The sequence below is a fragment of the Jaculus jaculus genome, chromosome 13 (genome assembly GCF_020740685.1).
Source record: "Jaculus jaculus isolate mJacJac1 chromosome 13, mJacJac1.mat.Y.cur, whole genome shotgun sequence".
NCBI lineage: Eukaryota > Metazoa > Chordata > Mammalia > Rodentia > Dipodidae > Jaculus > Jaculus jaculus.
In genome coordinates, this window is record NC_059114.1 from 47,425,543 (window position 1) to 47,444,859 (window position 19,317).

General features: G+C 41.5%; 1 protein-coding gene and 1 pseudogene across 3 annotated transcripts in view; one reads left to right on the forward strand and one right to left on the reverse strand.

Annotated features, from left to right (window-relative positions):
• The window catches only part of Sil1 (SIL1 nucleotide exchange factor), a 359,491-nt gene that overhangs the window by 306,268 nt on the left and 33,906 nt on the right, over positions 1–19,317 (forward strand). The window lies entirely within an intron of this gene.
• On the reverse strand, positions 6,041–6,720 carry LOC101609539 (annotated as a pseudogene).

The window sequence follows — 19,317 nt, forward strand, 5'->3', positions numbered from 1 at the left end:
TGGTTAGGTTTATTCCAAGGTACTTTATTTTTTTGGATGCCATTGTGAATGGGAGTGATTTTCTGATTTCATCCTCTTTGTGTTTGTTGTTAGCATATATGAAGGCTACTGATTTCTGTGTATTTATTTTGTATACTGCTACATGGCTGTAGGTTTTGATCAGCTCTAACAGTTTGTTAGTAGAGTTTTTAGGGTCCTTTATGTATAGAATCATGTCATCTGCAAATAATGATAACTTGATCTCTTCCTTTCCAATTTGTATCCCTTTTTATGTATGTCTCTTGCCTTATTGCTATGGCTAAGAATTCCAAAACTATATTAAATAAAAGTGGGGATAGTGGACACCCTTGTCTTGTTCCTGATTTTAGTGGAAAAGCTTCCAGTTTTTCCCCATTTAGTAATATGTTGGCTGTAGGCTTGTCATAAATAGCTTTTATTATATTGAGATATGTTCCTTCTATTCCCAGTCTCTGTAGGACTTTTATCATGAAGGGATGTTGGATTTTGTCAAATGCTTTCTCTGCATCCAATGAGATGATCATGTGATTTTTGTCCTTCAACCTGTTTATATAATGTATTACATTTATAGATTTGCGTATATTGAACCAATCCTGCATCTCTGGGATAAAGCCTACTTGGTCAGGGTGAATGATCTTTTTGATATACTCTTGTATTCTGTTTGCCAATATTTTGTTGAGAATTTTTGCATCTATGTTCATGAGGGAGGTTAGTCTGTAATTTTCGTTTTTTGTTCTATCTTTGCCTGGTTTTGGTATCAGGGTGGTGCTGGCCTCATAGAAGGAGTTTGGTAGAATTCCTTCTTTTTCTATTTCCTGGAAAAGTTTAAGAAGCAGTGGTGTTAGCTCTTCCGTAAAGGTCTGGTAAAATTCAGCAATGAATCCATCTGGGCCTGGGCTTTTTTTAGTTGGGAGATAATTGATAACTGTTCGGATCTCCATGTTTGTTATAGGTCTATTAATGTGATTAATCTCATTTTGATTTAATTTAGGTAGGTCATATAAATCAAGGAAAGCATCCATTTCTTTCAGATCTTCATACTTTGTGGAGTATATGCTTTTATAGTAAGTCCCTATGATTTTTTTTGAATTTCTCTGGAATCTGTTGTGATGTTACCTTGTTCATCTCTGATTTTATTAATTTGTGTCTCTTCTCTCTTTCTTTTGGTCAGATGTGCTAAGGGTTTATCAATCTTGTTTATCCTTTCAAAGAACCAATTCTTTGTTTCATTAATTCTCTGGATTTTTTTTTGTTTCTATTTAATTAATTTCTGCCCTAATCTTTATTATTTCTTCCCGTCTACTGATTTTTGGTTTGCCTTGTTCTTCTTTTTCCAAGGCTTTAAGGTGAAGCATTAGGTTATTTATTTGCGACCTTTCTAATTTCTTAATATAGGCACTTAAGGCTATAAATTTACCTCTTAGGACTGCTTTCATTGTGTCCCAGAGATTTTGATACATTGTGTTCTCATTATCGTTTGACTCTATAAATTTTTTGATTTCCTTCTTGATTTCTTCATTAATCCATTCATCATTTAGTAGTGTATTGTTTAGTTTCCATGATTTTGTGTATGCTCTATAGCCTTTCTTGCTACTGATTTGTAGTTTGATTCCATTGTGGTCAGATAGAATGCAAGGAATTATTTCAATTTCCTGAATTACTTTGCGTCCTAATATATGGTCTATTTTAGAGAATGTTCCATGTGCTGCTGAAAAGAATGTATATTCTACAGCCTTTGGATGAAATGTCCTGTATATATCTGTTAGGTCCATTCCTTCTATGACCTCATTTAGTCCAGATGCCTCTCTGTTTATTCTTTCCCGGGATGACCTGTCAATTGATGAAAATGGGGTGTTAAAGTCACCCACCACCACTGTGTTTGGTGTTATCTGTGACGTTAGTTCTAATAGCATTTGTTTGATGAATTTGGGAGCCCCCATGTTAGGTGCATATATGTTTAGGATTGTAATGTCCTCCTGTTGGAGTGTGCCCTTAATCAATATAAAGTGACCTTCCTTATCTTTCTTGACTACCGTCGGACTAAAGTCTACCTTGTCAGATATTAGGATAGCAACCCCTGCTTGTTTTCTAGGCCCATTTGCTTGAAACACCATCTTCCAACCTTTTACCCTAAGATAATGTCTGTCCTTTGTAGAAAGGTGAGTTTCTTGGAGACAACAAATTGTAGGATCCTGCTTTTTAACCCAGTCTGCAAACCTATGTCTTTTCGTTGGGGGCATTGAGGCCATTGATGTTAAGAGATATTATTGAAAGGTGTGTATTTATGTTTGCCATTTTTTTTTTTTTTTTGTGGTTCCGGTTCTACCTGTGCTCTCTTGTGTTAACTAGTATTTGAGTATTGCTTGTTTTTTCTAGGTTCCTTATATGTGTGCTTTTCCTTTTCTTCAGCATGGAGGATCCTATCGAGTATTTTCTGTAGAGATGGTTTTGTCTTCAAATACTCCTTTAACCTGCTTTTGTCATGGAATGCTTTTGTCTTTTTGAGGTAGGATCTCACTCTAGCTCAGGCTGACCTGGAATGCACTATGTAGTCTCAGGGTGGCCTCAAACTCACAGTGTTCCTCCTACCTCTGCCTCCCAAGTGCTGGGATTAGAGGCATGCAAAACCATGCCCGGAAATGATAGTACTTTTTTCCAGCAAATTAAATATACATCCCATTGTTCTTTCTGTTGTTGCTTTTGAAATTGGCTGTCACTAACTTTGAAAATCTTTTTTGGATTGGAAAGATTGCTCAATGGTTAAAGGTGCTTGCTTGCAAATCCTGTTGGTCCAGGTTCCTCAGTACTCATATAAAGATATATGCAAAAAGTAACCATGCATGTAGAGTTTGTTTGCAGTAGCAAAGCCCCCAGTGTACCCATTCTCTCCCCCCGCCCCCCCTCTTTCTCTCTCTCTCTCTCTCTCTCTCTCTCACACACACACACACACACACAACGAAATAAAAGAAAAAACTTTATTCCTATCTTAGTTGTACACTTTCTCTGAGTTATTTTTCATGATGATGGGTTTTTCTTTTTTTTTCATGTATGTATGTCTGTCTGTATGTATGTATGTTGGTGGTGTGCATGAATGTGTGTATGCATGTGCGCATGTGTGTGTGTAGGGTGTTTTCCTCACTTACTCTCTACCTTATTTATGGGGGCAGTGTGAATCCAGAGCTCATTGATTTGGCTGCTCTAGCTAGCCTGCTTGTCCTGGGAATCCTGTCTCAGCTTCCCAAGCACTGGGATTACAGGCAGGGCACCACATGAACAACACATTTTCATGGGTGCTGGGGATTCAACTCAGGTCATCATGTTTGCATGGTAAATGGTTTATGTGCTGAGCCATCTACCCACCCCTATTATAGATTTTAAAACATTGTATTTTCTCCTTTAAGTTTGTTGAGTTTATCCAATTGGGGTTTTTAAAACATTTTTATTATTTAAATATTTATTTTAGAGAGAGAGAGAGACAGAGAATTGGTGGGCCAGGACCTCAGCCACTGCAATTGAACTGCAGATGCTTGCACCACCTAGTGGGCATGTGCAACCTTGTGCTTGCCTCATCTTTGTGCGTCTGGCTTATGTGGGATCTGGAGTGTCAAGCATGGGTCCTTAGGCTTTGCAGGCAAGTGCCTCAACTGCTAAGCCATCTTTCTAGCTCTAGATTTTTTTTTTATCTGTTCTTGCGTATTTTCAGTCATTATGTCTCAAATATCATCTCTGCTTCTTTTTTTTATATTCATGAGACTCTATCTAAACATATGTTGGACCTTTCTGTTTGGTTGTCCATATGTTTTAACCTGTTTTGCATATTTCCATTCTATGTCACATCTTTCCTTAAGTTGGGATAATTTTATATAACCTATTTTTCAACTGACATTTTCTCTTCTGTGTCCAGTCAACTATTGGATTTGTCCATGAGTTATTTAATTGTGGCCTAATAGTTCTACTTTTTAAGAATTTATTTATATCTTTGTAAAAATCTGGCACACCTATTTTTATAGCTTCTTACTCACTCTAGATATTTTAAAGATAATTTTTATTTATTTGAACATTGCAAACAGTTATTTTATAACCCATGTTTTATAATTCCAGCTTTGTATCTATTAGTTTGTGCCATAACACCTTCTTTTCTTGAATGCTTAATGATTTTTACAGCAGTGCTCCTTGTTTGTTTTTTAAAAAAGCTTAATTTTAAAAGTCTTATTTTTTTATTTATTATGAAAAAAACCAGGTAAATGGAGAATTGGCACACCAGAATGAACTCATAGATGTATGTGCCACCTTGTGCTTCTGGCTTTAGGTGGGTACTGAGGAATCGAACCTGGACCCTTTGGTTTTGCTGGCAAGTGCATTAACCACGAAGTGATCTCTCCAGCCCATGTTTTTTTATTATCTTACATATGAATTTATTTGCAATCAGGGAGAGAATGAGAATGGGTGCACCAGGGCCTCTAGCCACTGCTAACAAACTCTAGATGCATGCACCACTTTGTATATCTGGCTTTGCATGGGTACTGGGGAATCAAATACGGATCTTTAGACATTATAGACAAGTGGCTTAACCACTGAACTCTCTCTCCAGCCCCCCTCCCCTTTTTTTGCTGTCATCTTGGTTTCTTAAGACAGGGTCTCAGCTGGGTGTGGTGGTGCACATCTTTGATGCCAGCACTCAGGAGACTGAGCAGGAGGATCTCCATCAGTTCAAGGACAGCCTGGGATATAGAGTGAGTTCTGTGTCAGTCTAGGATACAGTGAGCTCTTATCTCAATAAAAAGAGTTCATTTGCAGTGGCTAGAGGCCCTGACAGGCCCATTCTCTCTCTATCCCTCTTCTCTCTCTCATAAATAAATATTTTTTTTTCTGATTTACTATTTATTTATTTGAGACAGGGAAAGAGAAAGTGTGTGAGAATGAAAATGGGCACACCAAGGCCTCTAGCCACTGCAAATGAACTCCAGATGCATGCGCCCCCTTGTGCATCTGGCTTACATGGGACCTGGAGAATCAAACCTGGGTCCTTAGGCTTTTCAGGCATGTGCCTTAACTACTAAGCCATCTCTCTAGCCCCTAAATAAAATATTTTTTTTAAAAAAAAAAAGAAAGAAGAAAAGAAAAAAGGACAGGGTCTCGCTATGTAGCCCAGGTTGGTTTGAAACTTGTAGCAATTCTCCTCCTCCCTCAGCTTTTTTTTTTTTTTTTTTTTTTTTTTTTTTTGGTTTTGCAAGGTAGGGTCTCACTCTAGCCCAGGCTCACCCAAATTCACTGTGTAGTCTCAGGGTAGCCTCAAACTCACGGTGATCCTCCTACCTCTGCCTCCTGAGTGTTAATATTAAAGGTGTGCACCATGTCCAGCCAGCTTTCTAAGTGCTAAGTGTTACAAGTATGTGTCACCATACCCAGAGTACTCATTTTTAAAAATATTTCATTTATTTATTTGAGAGAGAGGAAGGAGCGGGAGAGAGAGGTAGATAGAATGGGTGTTCCAGGGCCTCCAGCCACTGCAGGCAGACTCCACCTTATACAGCTGGCTTACATGGGTCCTGGAGAATCGAACCTAAGTCCTTAGGCTTCATAGGCAAACACCTTAACAGCTAAGGTATTTCTCCAGCTCTAGTCTCAAAAAGATTTTTTTGTATCCGATATTATCTTTTAATTAGCTCCATAAAGGACATCCTAAACACTACATGAGACACAACAGAATATTTTTTTCTTTCAGTATTAAAAAATGACAGTCATAAGCATTTTAAAGAAGGTTTCCTATACAATCAGTGTGGTAATTTTGAATAAAAAAATCTAAGCAATCATGTTCTTGATGCAGACTGCTTACAGGTACATTCAGAAATTACTTTCTGGCCACAATGAACATTGTATACAGGTTTTCCAAATGTTCCTACATACATATTCATTTTAAAAACATCAGTCTGTCCACACTTTTTTTTTCAAAATAATCCCAAAAATTCTAGCAAAAGGGCAAATATTGGGATTCTAGAAATGTCTTAGAATTTGTCTTTAAATGAGGAGAAATGTGTAAAGAAAACATGGAGCTTTCTAACAGATCTTTAACAAGCTAACTTGGGAGCTCAGTTCAAAAATAGGTGTACTAAAACAGATGTTTCAATGCAGCTCCAAAAGCCTTTATAAATACAGCAATTTGGAAGGACAATCCTGGATCATAAGTGTTATTCCTTGTGTGTCTACATTATGTGTGCATGTCTCATCTCAGTTGTCATGACTGTCTAATTTCCTCCTGAGTAGAGGTTATAACCCCCCTGGCTGCCGCTGTAGTCTCTGGACTGTCCATATCTATATCTGCCAGGTAGACTGTCATACCTGCCACTTCCATAGTCCTGGTCTCCAGGGCTAGAGTAGCTGTGGCCTCACCCGTGGGCCCCATAAGCACCTCCTCTGGTGCCCCAGGCAGACTTGCACAGTCCACACGGCTTTGGCGCCCATCGAGGGACTCTTTATTTATGGCTCTCATAGCATCTGGAGCAGGTTCTGGGTTGGTGAAGATGATGAAGCCAGAACCCTGGGATTGCTGAGTCTCCCGGTCCTTAACAACAACCACCTCAGAAATAGGCCCAAAGCTGCTGAGGTGATCTTCAAGTGCCTGCCCATCCGTGTTGAAGTTGAGCCCTCCCACGAGTGGCTTTCCTTCTTCAGAAGACATGGCAGGTAACTGAGGTCCTGGAAATTAAAAAGGGAAATGGTGAGAGAAATAGTGAGCTCTGAGGAGCAAGAACAGCTAATCTCAAATTTTTGATCCTTTTGCCTCAGCAGCCCAAGAGCTGGGAATTTTTGTTGCTTTTAAGAAATTTTGTTGTTGTTGTTGTTTGTTTGTTTGGTTTTTGGTTTTTTGAAGGTAGGCTATCACTCTGGCCCAGGCTGACCTGGAATTCACTATGTAGTCTCAGGGTAGCCTCAAACTCATGATGATCCTTCTACCTCTGCCTCCCAAGTGCTGGGATTAAAGGTGTGCACCACTGTGCCTGGCAAGAAATTTTTTTAGGGCTGGAGAGATGGCTTAGTGGTTAAGCGCTTGCCTGTGAAGCCTAAGGACTGCGGTTCGAGGCTCGATTCCCCAGGTCCCACATTAGCCAGATGCACAAGGGGCCGCACGCGTCTGGAGTTCGTTTGCAGAGGCTGGAAGCCCTGGTGCGCCCATTCTCTCTCTCTCTCCCTTTATCTGTCTTTCTCTCTGTGTCTGTCGCTCTCAAATAAATAAATAAATAAAAAGAAAATTTTTTAAATTTTAATTACCTTATTTGTTTTCAAAAGGTGAGTGGGCCTAAATAATCAAACTTATTATAGGAAATGCTAGCTACTTTCATGAACAGTGTTATTTCTAGTATCTCTCAGTTTATTTTTTTACTTATATCATAATGTGCCTCCAAACAATGTTAAACTTTTCCTCCATCATCATCATCATCATCATTATTATTATTTTAGTTTTTTGAGGTAAGGCCTCACTCTTGCCCAGGCTGACCTGGATGAAACTCACTCTGTAGTCTCAAACTGGCCTCAAATTCATGGTGCTTCTCCTACCTCAGCCTGCTGAGTGCTGAGATGAAAGGACTAAAGGCATTTGCTGCCATGCCCAGCTTTTCTTTTTTATAATAGTGGTCCTAAGAGGTACTTCTAATTGTTTTTTTTTTTTTTTTTTGAGGGGGTGAGGTAGGGTCTTGCTGTAGCCCAGGCTGACCTGGAATTCACTATGTAGTCTCAGGTTGGCCTTGAATTTATAGCAGTTTTCCTACTTCTGCCTCCCAAGTGCTGTGATTAAAGGCATGCACCACCATACCCACCTGGCACTTCTATGTATCTGTTCCCTTCAGGAATGATTTTGATATTTTATGGTTATATGTGATGTTGGCATTTGATTGTGTGTCTTTGCTTTATTTATTTTTATATTTATTTATATTTCCTTATGTTATCTATGCATATTAAATTTGTATACATCAATTTCATTTACAAGGGGGTCTGTTAGGAGTTTTTGCCTTTTACCATCCACTAAGATATCATACAATATATTTGTGTGAGTTATCTTTGATGAGTTTGCTTTTTATATCATCTAACAGGGAATCATACTTACATTTCTTTTGTTGTTGTTGTTTCAAGTTAAGAGTCTCCCTAAATTTTTAATTTTATTTATTTATTTGAGAGACAGAGAAAGAGAGAATGGAAGAGCCAGGGCTTCAGCTGCTGCAAGTGAACTCCAGACACATGTGCCACTTTGTACATCTGGCTTATGTGGGTCCTGGAGAATTGAACCCTAGTCCTGTGGTTTTGTAGGCAAGTGCCTTCACCATTAAGCCACCTCTCGAGCCCCATACTTACATTTCTGTCATGAGTTTTATTGATAATTGTATTAGATTTCTATTGCTGTTTAACAAGTTATTAGAAACTAGTAATTTTAAACAATTTACATGTATTATATGAAGGTTTTAAATTTTTTTATTTACTTATTTGAGAAAAAGGGGAGTTGAAATGATTTCTCCAGGGCCTCTAATGAACTCAAGATGCATGTTCCACTTTATGCATTTGGTTTTACATGGGGACTGGGGAATTGACCTGGGCTGTCAAGCTTTGCAAGAAAGTGCCTTTAACTACTGAGCCTTCTCCTTAGCCCTCTGTCACAGTTTCTATGGGTCAGGAATCCAGACCTGAGTTGACTGGGTTCTCTGAATGGGTGTCACCTAAAGCTGTGGTCTTACAGAGATAGAACATGACTGGGAAGCATCTTCCTCTAAGCTCATGTGATTGTTGGCAGAATTCAGTTCTTTGTAAATTGCCAAACTAGAGGTCTGTTTCATGTTTTCTAGAGGCTACCCACAGCTCCTTGCTAAATGGCCATCTCCATAAGCAGCTTAAAACAAGGCATTTTGTTTCCTCAAAGCTAGTAAGCAAAAACATTTCTCAGTAAAGATGTTATTCCTTATTGTTTTATCAGAGAAAGAGAGAATTGGAGTGCCAGGGCTCCAGCTACTGTAATCTAACTCCAGACACGTGCACTATCTTGTGCACATGTGCGACCTTGTGTCGCCTTGTATGTCTGGCTTATGTGGGTCCTGGAAAGTTGAATATGGGTCCTTAAGCTTCACAGGCAAGCGCTTTAACCACTAAGCCATGTCTGCAGCTCCAAGATGTTATTCTTTATAGTTGATTACATACACATAGTCACGTACATCCTGTTACCTTTGCTCTGTTCTCTTGGTTAAAAGTAACTCATGCATTTATATTCAAGTGGAGATTATTAGTTAGGAAGTGTATGGTTTTGGTCTGTATCATTTTTTTTTCGAGGTAGGGTCTCACTCTGTAGTCCAGGCTGGCTCAAACTCACAGCCACTCTCCTACCTCTGCCTCCTGAGTACTGGGATCAAAGGCATGTACCATCACAGCTTGGTCTGTAACATTTTTAAAATATTTTATTTATTTATTTGAGAGAGAGAATGTGTGTATGTGAGAGAGAGACTGACTGACTGACTATGGTCACACCATGGTTTCTGCCACTGCAGCTAAACTCCAGATGCATGCACTATTTTGTGCATCTGGCTTTATATGGGTACCAGTGAATGGATCCCGGGCTATCAGGCTTTGCAAGCTAGTGCTTTTAACCACCGAGCTATCTCCCCAGCCCATTTGGAGTTTGGCTACAAAGTCACAGAAAATAGCATAAATAAGGCTTGGGATTTATGGCAAAGTCTCCTTCCTTATTCAGGTTCACTCCCATAGCCAAAGTGGTCAGGATGAGACTGTACAAATCAGTACCTGCCTTTCCCTCCTCCTTTCCTCATATGTACATTATCAGGTGTCTGTGAGCCCCTCATGAGCTGAGCTTCATTTAGCAGCCTCATTACCCATTGGCTCTGCTCATTGCTGTTGGCAGCACACTCTGAAAAGAGCTCTGACCCACCTCTGTAGAAATAGCCCTGTTTTGTTTTGTTTTGTTTTGTTTTTCCGAGGTAGGGTCTCACTTTGGCCCAGGCTGCCCTCAAATTTACTATGTAGTCTTAGACTGGCCTTGGACTCACGGGGATCCTCCTACCTCTGCCCCCTAAGTGCTGAGATTAAAGGTGTTGGCTACCACATCTGGCAGAAATAGTCTTGTTTTGACTGAAGCAAGCATATTTTAAAATTTACAGCCGGGTGTGATGGCTCATGCCTTTAATCCCAGCACTTGGGAGGCAGAGGTAGGAGGATTGTCGTGAGTTTGAGGCCACCCTGAGACTACATGGTGAATTCCAGGTCAGCCTGGGCTAGAGTGAAACCCTACCTTGAAAAAACAAAACAAATAACTAAATTAATTAAATTAAATTTTCTATGGTTCAATTCTTTGAGCACTCAAACCCCTTATGAGTGTATTTTTCTGATAGTGAAGTCTCAAGGCCACAAATGGGCGTCTTCTCTCCTGTTGCACTTCCTTTCTTCTCTCACTCCTTTGCTTCTGCTGGAGACAGTAGCTCATTACTTACCTATGAGCATCTGTAAAGGCAGGAGAAAGTGCAGTACAAAGTTGGCAGGAAATGTTGACCCTGTGCCCCATTCACTACCACCATGCTTTTCCACCCTGTGCTGCCTGGGGTAAGTCTTAATGGGGGAGTCTGTTCCCGTTGCAGCCCATTATCTCAGACATTAAAAGCACTGAGTAGAGAGGCCAATATGTGGTTGTGGAACAGAAGGATTTCCTCATACTGGACATCCATAATCCTTTCGTTTCAGAGAAATCTCTAGGAGTGACTTTCCAGGCTGCCTCCCAACCCTCACTGTATTTTACTTGCATATACAACCTTGAGGTTTAAGGCTAATTTATTTCTATACCATTTTTCTCTCCAGTATTATTCTGCATTTAATCAGCTGCGTTGGGTCCCATTGCCATACAGCCAGATCCTCGCCTCCATCCAGAGCATCTGCCACCATGTCAGAAAGTAGTCTCAGGTCTGCCTGCTCTCTTATGGGAAAGCACAAGAGGGGTTAAGCTATCAGCTCTCCTATCCTAGAGTCTTCCCTTTACATGACACTCAAAACTGAGTGGAATAAAGAAAGCCATAGCCTTTATTTTAAAGGTGGGGACAGCTAGAGAGCTGGATTTGTAGTTAAAGGCACTTACTTGTGCTGGGTGTGGTGGCTTGTGCCTTTAGTCCTAGCACTAGGGAGGCTGAGGTAGAAGGATCTCTGTGAGTTCAAGAACAGCATGAGATGCTTGTCTACAGTACCCAGGGGCAGTTTTAGTGTTAGTGCATTTGGGAGTACCTGTTTGCATAAAATCAAGCAAAATTATAGATATAAAATTATATCCAGAACCTTGGAAGTTGTTCCCACCAGTGAAGGAGCCAAGCATGGACTTTGACGGCCTCATGTCATTCTGCCTCTTCTCCCCTGGGTGATCTGGGTGACGTGCAGAAAGAACTGAGCCATGAGAGCTAGGTGGGCAAAGCAAGCGTCAGGCTGGTGATAGTTGATTGTCCCTCATATTCAGTGGTGGAGCAGTTGTCAAGAAACTGGGAATTGCAAAAGATGAATTTGAAAATGAACACCAAGATGTTTTCTAATTATAATTTGTGTGTCATTACCCTGTGTAAAAAGTCAATGCTAAAATCATTTTTAAGCTCATAAAAATGCCAGGAAGTATTACATTAAAAAAAAGAACAGCATGAGATCACCTAATGAATCCAGATTCACAAAGTAGTGCATGCATCTGGAGTTTTTTGTTGTTGTTTGTTTTTATTTATTTATTTGAGAGCAACAGAGAAAGGAGAGAAAGAGAGAGAGAATGGGTGTGCCAGGGCCTCCAGCCATTGCAAATGAACTCCAGATGCATGCACCAATGTACCACCTTATGTATCTGGCTTATGCGGGTCCTGGGGAATCAAGCCTCGGACCAGGGTCCTTAGGCTTCATAGGCAAGCACTTAACTGCTAAGCCATCTCTCCAGCCCTGGAGGTTTTTTTTTTTTTTTAATAGTGGCAAGAGGCTCTGGTATGCCCATTCTCATTCTCATTCTTTCTCTCTGCTTGCAAAAAAAATATATATATATGTGTGTGTGTGTGTGTGTGTGTGTGTGTGTGTGTGTGTATTAATTTTTTTATTTGAGAAAGGGTGAGGCAGAAAGAGAGAGAGAGAGAGAGAGAGAGAGAGAGAGAGAGAGAGAGAGAATTGGGCACACCAGGGCCTCTAGCCATTGCAAACAAACTGCAGACACATACGCCACCTTGTGCATCTGGCTTTATGTGGGTATTGGGGAATGGAACTCTGGCCCTTAGGTTTTGCAAGCAAGTGCCTTAAGTGCCAAGCCACCTCTTCAGCCCAAATAACAATATTTTTAAATTTTATTTATTTATTTATTTGAGAAAGAGAGAACGAAAGAGGCAGATAGAGGGAGGAGAATAAGGTGTGTGCCAGGGCCTCCAGCCACTGCAAATGAACTCCAGACACATGTACCACCTTATGCATCTGGGTCCTTTGGCTTCACAGGCAAAGTGTCTTAACTGCTAAACATCTCTCCAGCTCAGTATTTATTAGAAATTAAAATAAAAAGCTGGAAACCATAAAAAATAAAATGAATCCACATGTCCAGTTTCCAGGAATCCTAAATTACTGTCTTTGTAGTTACTTGTCATTTAGATTTTCATCACGGGGAGTTGAGATCAAAAACTTCCTTCGTAGGGCACTTGACTGGGAGTTCTGGGGCACCCTTGGAAGAGTTGACCTCACCGTGGTCACACTGGTGCCTTCCCTCTGAGCAGGTACTCTTCCATGACCATCTTCGTCTTGCGTGAGCATAGGTCCACATTGGGGTGATGGCAGAAATTCACAGAGAAGCACGGGCAGAGCAGAAGATGAACCCAGTAGGTTTTTTTTTTGTTTGTTTTGTTTTTTCCAAGGTAGAGTCTCACTCTGGCTCAGGCTGACCTGGAAGCCACTATGTAGTCTCAGGGTGGCCTTGAACTCTTGGTGATCCTCCTACTCTGCCTCCCATGCGCCACCATGCCCAGCTTCCCAGTAGTAAATTTGTGGTGCATTTTTTCAATCAGGAAGAGGATAGGACTTAGGTAAGCATGGAGCATATCTGTGGCACAATATGAAATCCCTATGCCATAGATAGAGAATGGGCATGCCAGGGCCTCCAGCCACTGCAAACGAACTCCAGATGCGTGTGCCCCTTGTGCATCTGGCTGATGTGAGTCCTGGGGAATCGAACCTGGGTCCTTTGGCTTTGCAGGCAAATGCCTTAACTGCTAAGCCATCCCTCTAGCCTGGCATAGATATTTCTAAAGAGCTGTGGACGGTTGACCAGTGAATGGATGGAAAGGCCTCACATCCCACTCAGTGCCTCTGCTGAAGTAATTTGTCCAAGAGCATAGAGCCAGCTGGCAGCCAGAATGACACTCAGTTTTCAGCCTAAGACGTGGCTTTCACATGGCACTTCCTGCCCAGTTAGAGAACTACTAGAATCTGACGTGGTGTGTTTCTGAGAGATTCACTAAGTCCCTTCTCCAGCCCTGTGAGTTTTGACGTACTAAGCTGGTCTTTGTGAAGGGGAGGAGCTGCTGAGGGCTGATCATTCAGATGTCACTAGAGGGGCCGTGGGAGTGCTGTACAGTCTAGGCTCTGTTCTCAGTTATCTTCCCCTCTCCCTCTTCCTTCCTTTTTCTTCATGTGGCCCTTCTTTGCTGCTGTAGCCTGCCCGTACATAGGAATAATGCATGACCTCCTTTTGCTGTGGCTAATTTGAGCCTGTGCTCTTGATGTCTGGACCTGGAGGTTCACTAGGAATGAATGGTTTAGATGTGGCAGAATTGTTTTCTTCACAGAGCATGGTCACGCTTCTCTGTGGTGTTTGCTAAAATCTAGATTACTGTCTGTGAGTTAATTTACTTACATTTAAATTTTATATCTTTATCTTTGATTTGGTAAAAATGGAAAGGGATCAAAGCAACATGGTGACACTTCCATCCCATCCCTGAACTGCCCAAGGCAGCCAGTGTTGCCAGTTTCTGCTAGAGATACATAGTCAAGTAAATACAGCTGAATATCGACTTTTCTATTTTTCTAGTTTTAAGGTTTTTTTTCTATTTTCATTGTGCATGTGTGTGTTGCAGTCAGGTTTGCATTGCTGGCAGAAATCACCCGACCAAGGGCAGATTGTGGGAAAAAAAGGTTTATTTTGGCTTACAGACTCAAGGGGAAGCTCCATGATGGCAGGAGAAAATGATAAAATGATGGCATGAGCAGAGGGTGGACATCACCCCCCTGGCCAACATCAGGTGGACAACAGCAGCAGGAGAGTGGGCCGAACAGTGGCAAGGGAAAACTGGCTATAACACCCATAAGCCCGCCCACAACAATACACTGCCTCCAGGATGTGTTAATTCCCAAATCTCCATCAGCTGGGAATCTAGCATTCAGAACACCTAACTTTATGGGGGACACCTGAATCAAACCACCACGGTATGTATGTGTGTATGTATGTACGTATGTACATACGTACGTACATACGTAAATAGACGTATGTTTGGAGTTCAGAACAGCCTCAGGGTGTTTCTCCTGTCCTTCCACCTTCTTGTGTCAGGGTCTCTCTTGTCACTGCTACTTGTGAGCTTCCAGATTCTCGGCCTCCCATAGCTGTGGGTGCATTGGGATTAAAGATATGTGTGCCACTTTGCATCAAGCTTTATGTGGGTACTGAGAAGGATTGAACTTGGGTTGGCAGACTTGTAAACAAGTGCCTGAACCATCTCCCCAGCCCTTCTTTTTATTTTATTTAATTAATAACACACACACACACACATACACACACACACACACACACATATAATTATTATTAGTTTTGGTTTTCAAGGTAGGTTCTCACTCTAGCACTCTAGCCAGGCTATCTTGGAACTCACTATGTAGTCTCAGGGTAGCCTTGAACTCACAATGATCCTCCTACCTCTGCCTCCTGAGTGCTGGGGTTAAAGGCGTACACTAACACGCCAGGCTTAAAAATATTTTTATTTCATTTTATATATTTGAGACAGAGGTAGAAAGAGGAAGGGAGTCAGAGAGGGAGGGAGGGAGGAAGAGAGAGAGAATGGGCATTCCAGGGCCTCTAGCCACTGCAAACAAACTCCACACTCGTGTGCCATTTTGTACATCTGGCTTTTGTGGGTCCTGGAGAATGGAACCTGTATCCTCTGGCTTTACAGGTAGATGGCTTAACTACTAAGCCATCTCTCCAGCCCTTAATTAACTTTATATTTTTAGTTTTATTTATTTATTTATTTGACAGTAAAAGAGGGAGAGAGAGAGAGAGAGAATGGGAGTGCCAGGGCCTCTAGCCACAGCAAATGAACTCCAGATGTGTGCATCCCCTTGTGCATCTGGCTAACATGGGTCCTGGGGAATCAAACCTGGGTCCTTTGGCTTTGCAGGCAAATGCCTTAACTGCTAAGCCATCCCTCCAGCCCTCATTAACTTTTTAGTTGTCATATAAAATGAAATTTTGTTATACTTTTGTACATATATAATATTGTACTTTGCTCATTTATATACATGATTCTATAATTGACCTTTTCTATTCAGTAATGTATCTTGAATATTATTCATTATTTGCCCATAAAGAGCTGCTTGAGAGATAACTTTTGTTTCTTTAATAATTATAAAATGTCACAGGTAGAAGCTTTTAGGAAGATGCTTACACTGTCCCATGTTTTAAAATGACAGTGCTCCAATTAACTAATACTAGACAAAATTGTTTAGATGAAGATGATATTTGATTGTTGTGTCTACAAAGTGATCACTAGTATCTTTTCAAAGCCAGTATGAGTCATATAAGGCATCTTTGATGTTAGTTTGGAAGGACTATGTCATTATTTCTATGGAGTTTGAGTAATTCAAAATTTTAGTTTAAAAGCAATAAGGAAGCCCCATTCTGGTCTCCTTTGCTGCAGTGTCTTTCCTTCACCGTGCTGGGACAGTGTAATGCCCAGTGTGGGGTCTGTGCTAAGTGTACCATGGTCACTAGGAGCTTTGGATTGTGGAGTGGCCCAGATGCTTTGACTTTGCAACTGTGAAAAGTAAAAATAAAGACTCAGCTATTTGCATTTCCTCTCTTGAAACCTGTGCTAACAAATTGGAATGTTTCTAGAACCAGGTTGCCAACTGATTGAGTCATGACCATTTTTGTGGTCATGTTCCTCGTGAAGAGACTATACTCAGGAGGATGGGAAAGAATTGGAGGTGGGTAAGAGAACTGTACCCTGAATGTTTGTCAAAAGAGCTGTTTTAATGAGTCAGGGTATTTGTAGAAGACAAAAGCCATGGTGCATGCCTTTAATCCCTGTACTCAGGAGGCTGAGGTAGGAGGATTGCCACGAGTTTGAGGCCACCCTGAGACTACATAGTGAAGTCCAGGTCAACCCGGGCTACAGCAAAACCCTACCTCGAAAACAACAATACATATATAGACAAAAGCCGTATTTCTTGCTCCTGAGAGGAATGGGAGGGCTAGACTTCTCAGGTCCAGCTGAAGACTTTCAAAGGTCCTGACTACTGAAGCATCATGGTATCCATCTTCCCCTCCTGAGTAGGTAGGTCATTCCAAATAAAAATAACCTAAACTTTAAGTCCACTAGTCAGCTCCAGGATGTATGCCTGTTTAGATTTATTTCATGTATCAAATATCAGATAAGCTTGTTTTCTTTCTCATGTGTTTTGGGTACCCATGCTTTGTCCAAGGATGTCTTAAGTCTGTATTGTATCATTCTACTTTGGGAGTTTCTGTTTGTTCAGAAGACTGCTCTTTTCTTGGGGTTGGGCGAGGAGGCAGGAATTATTTTATGAAGTCAAAAATTCTGAAGGGTTTTTTTTTTGGTTTTTCAAGGTAGGGTCTCACTCTAGCTCAGGCTGACCTGGAATTCACTCTGCATTCTCAGGGTGGCCTCGAACTCACGGTGATTCTCCTACCTCTGCCTCCTGAGTGCTGGGATTAAATGTGTGCACCACCACGCAGTCTCCAAAAATTCTGAAGTTTAAAAAAATGTTCTTTTATTTATGTAAAACCATCTTTATCCCAACAGAAATATCAAAATAGCTCTGAGTTTTTCCTCTAAGACATACATTTTCTTTTTGAGTACTACATGATGAAATCATTCTTAATTTCAGTTCAGCTAATACGTAAAAACACATAGTGAGTGATTATTAGTCCCTGAAGGAGGCAAGACAGATGGAGCCCAGAATGGAATCGGCTCTATGATTAAGTGAATCCTTAAAGAGTTGAACAGAGTTAGGGCTGATTTGGTCCAGGAAGCACTTTGAGACGACTGGTGCTCCTGAAGCTGGCGGTGAAAAGGGTCACAGTAGCCTAGAGTTACCCTCTTCTAAAGTGGGTTGGGTGTGTGCACCAGACGGTTCCCAGTTTTAAACCATTGATGCAGGATAATTGGGATGGAGACAAATAAGATTAGAACTAGATTACAGGTATTTGTGCAATTTTCCTCCTAACTCAACCCAAGGCCCATGCTTTGTTCTAGGGGTGTGTTAGCATCAGAGTGAATCATTGATATCCTGGCAGACCTGCAGCTTTCCACTGGGGGTTGGGGGCAGGGGAGAGGAGACCGGTAGCTGAGAGCTTTTTGGAGTTGAGAACTAGGTATAACTCCAGACTGCTTTTCTGTCTTTGTGGGTAGAAATCTTCCAGAGAGGATTTTAATTTCAGTTTTTATTCTACTTTTCCCCTTTCAGTAGGGATGCATAATGCATATAGATTTGAAATGACTCCCTCTTCTTCATAGCGAATAGATGGCTGTGTTCTTTAATGTTTGGAGCAGTCACCTAAGGTAGCTGCTGCCTGTGGGGCCCTGCAGTGCAGGAGAGAGTCATGTTCATCACCAAGTCCATTAAGATGATGGGTGCTGTGGTGTCTTGCCAGGAAGCCTGTTAGTGCAGAGCATGCTCTAGTGAGACAGAGAGCCTGGGGTTTGCCTTCGCATACAAGCAGGAACTGAGGAAAGAAGCCCAAGTTCCCCTCAGCCTGCTGCCACAGACCAATCTCTGGCCATAGGCATGGTGGGATGTACCTGACCAACATCAAGAGGGCCGCTGGTCTGAGCTTGTGAGTCTTGGACATACAGGAAATAGTCTCAGTTCTGCAGATAGCTAACTGACAATGTCATTTTACTTCTCTGGGACTTTAATGTCCTCTGCAAAAATGAAAGGAGGGCTGGAGAGATGGTTCCGCGGTTAAGGTGCCTGATTGCAAAGCCTAATGTCCTGGGTTCGATTTCCCAGTATCCATGTAAAGCCAGATGCACAAACAGGCGAATGTATCTGGGGTTCATCTGCAGTGACCCGAGGCCCTGGCATGCCCATTCTCTCCCTTTCTCTCTCTCTCTCCCCGCCCCTTCTATCTATCTCTGCTTGCAAATAAATAAATAAAAACATTTTTAAAAATTAAAAAAAATATTTTTAAAAAGGACTAGTGTGTACATATGGTTCTTGCTGGCTTCTGAAATGTTCCAGTGACTGACTTATAAGTGCTGGTGCCCCTGGTAGCATGCTAAGTATAGGTCTATTAGCAAGGCCACCTTTACCTTTAAACTATACTGTCTTTTCCTCTTCATTTGTTCCATTTTGAGATCCTGTGAGTCAGGCTGCAGGCAGAGCTCATTTACATGGGAGTCCGCCAGAAGGAAAGTGGCTTTCATTTTGCTGTGGGAGGTGTTTTCCTGTTGAATTGCTAACCAGGCAGGTCAGTGAGAATCAAGGGATCTCACTTATCCCTAAATGGAAACTAGCATAGCAGAGCATCTTAGAAGGAAGTAAAAAGAAAAAGGAAGAAAGAAGAAATGAAGGGAGGGGAGAAGAAGGAGGGAAGGGAAAAAAATACTCCCTTTCTTTACTGACACTTTAGTCTGACCTTGTCCAAAAAGCACTGTCCCCAAGGGAAGGAGGTGGATTTTTTTAGTCTCACATCAGAGATGGTAGAACTGAGGCCCATGTCACAGGCCACACCCTCCAGCTGCAATAGAGATAAGAAGTCGATATGCCATGTCCTGGCTTACTTTGGCTGGGCTAGTTCTCTGGCTGTAGCATCCATTGCCACCATTGCGTCAGCACAAAGGACTTTATTTGGCCTATTTGCTGGGGTCCCCTTTATAAAGAGTAGCACCTCAGAAGCATCTTTTCCCAGCTCAGCCTTAGTGGCCCTTTGTCACACCTTCAACCCCCCCCTGCAGAACAAGTAGTTCTCAGGTTTCCCTCCCTGCTCCTATCTGTATTGAGAGATGACAGAGTATGCCAGCGTCATGTCCC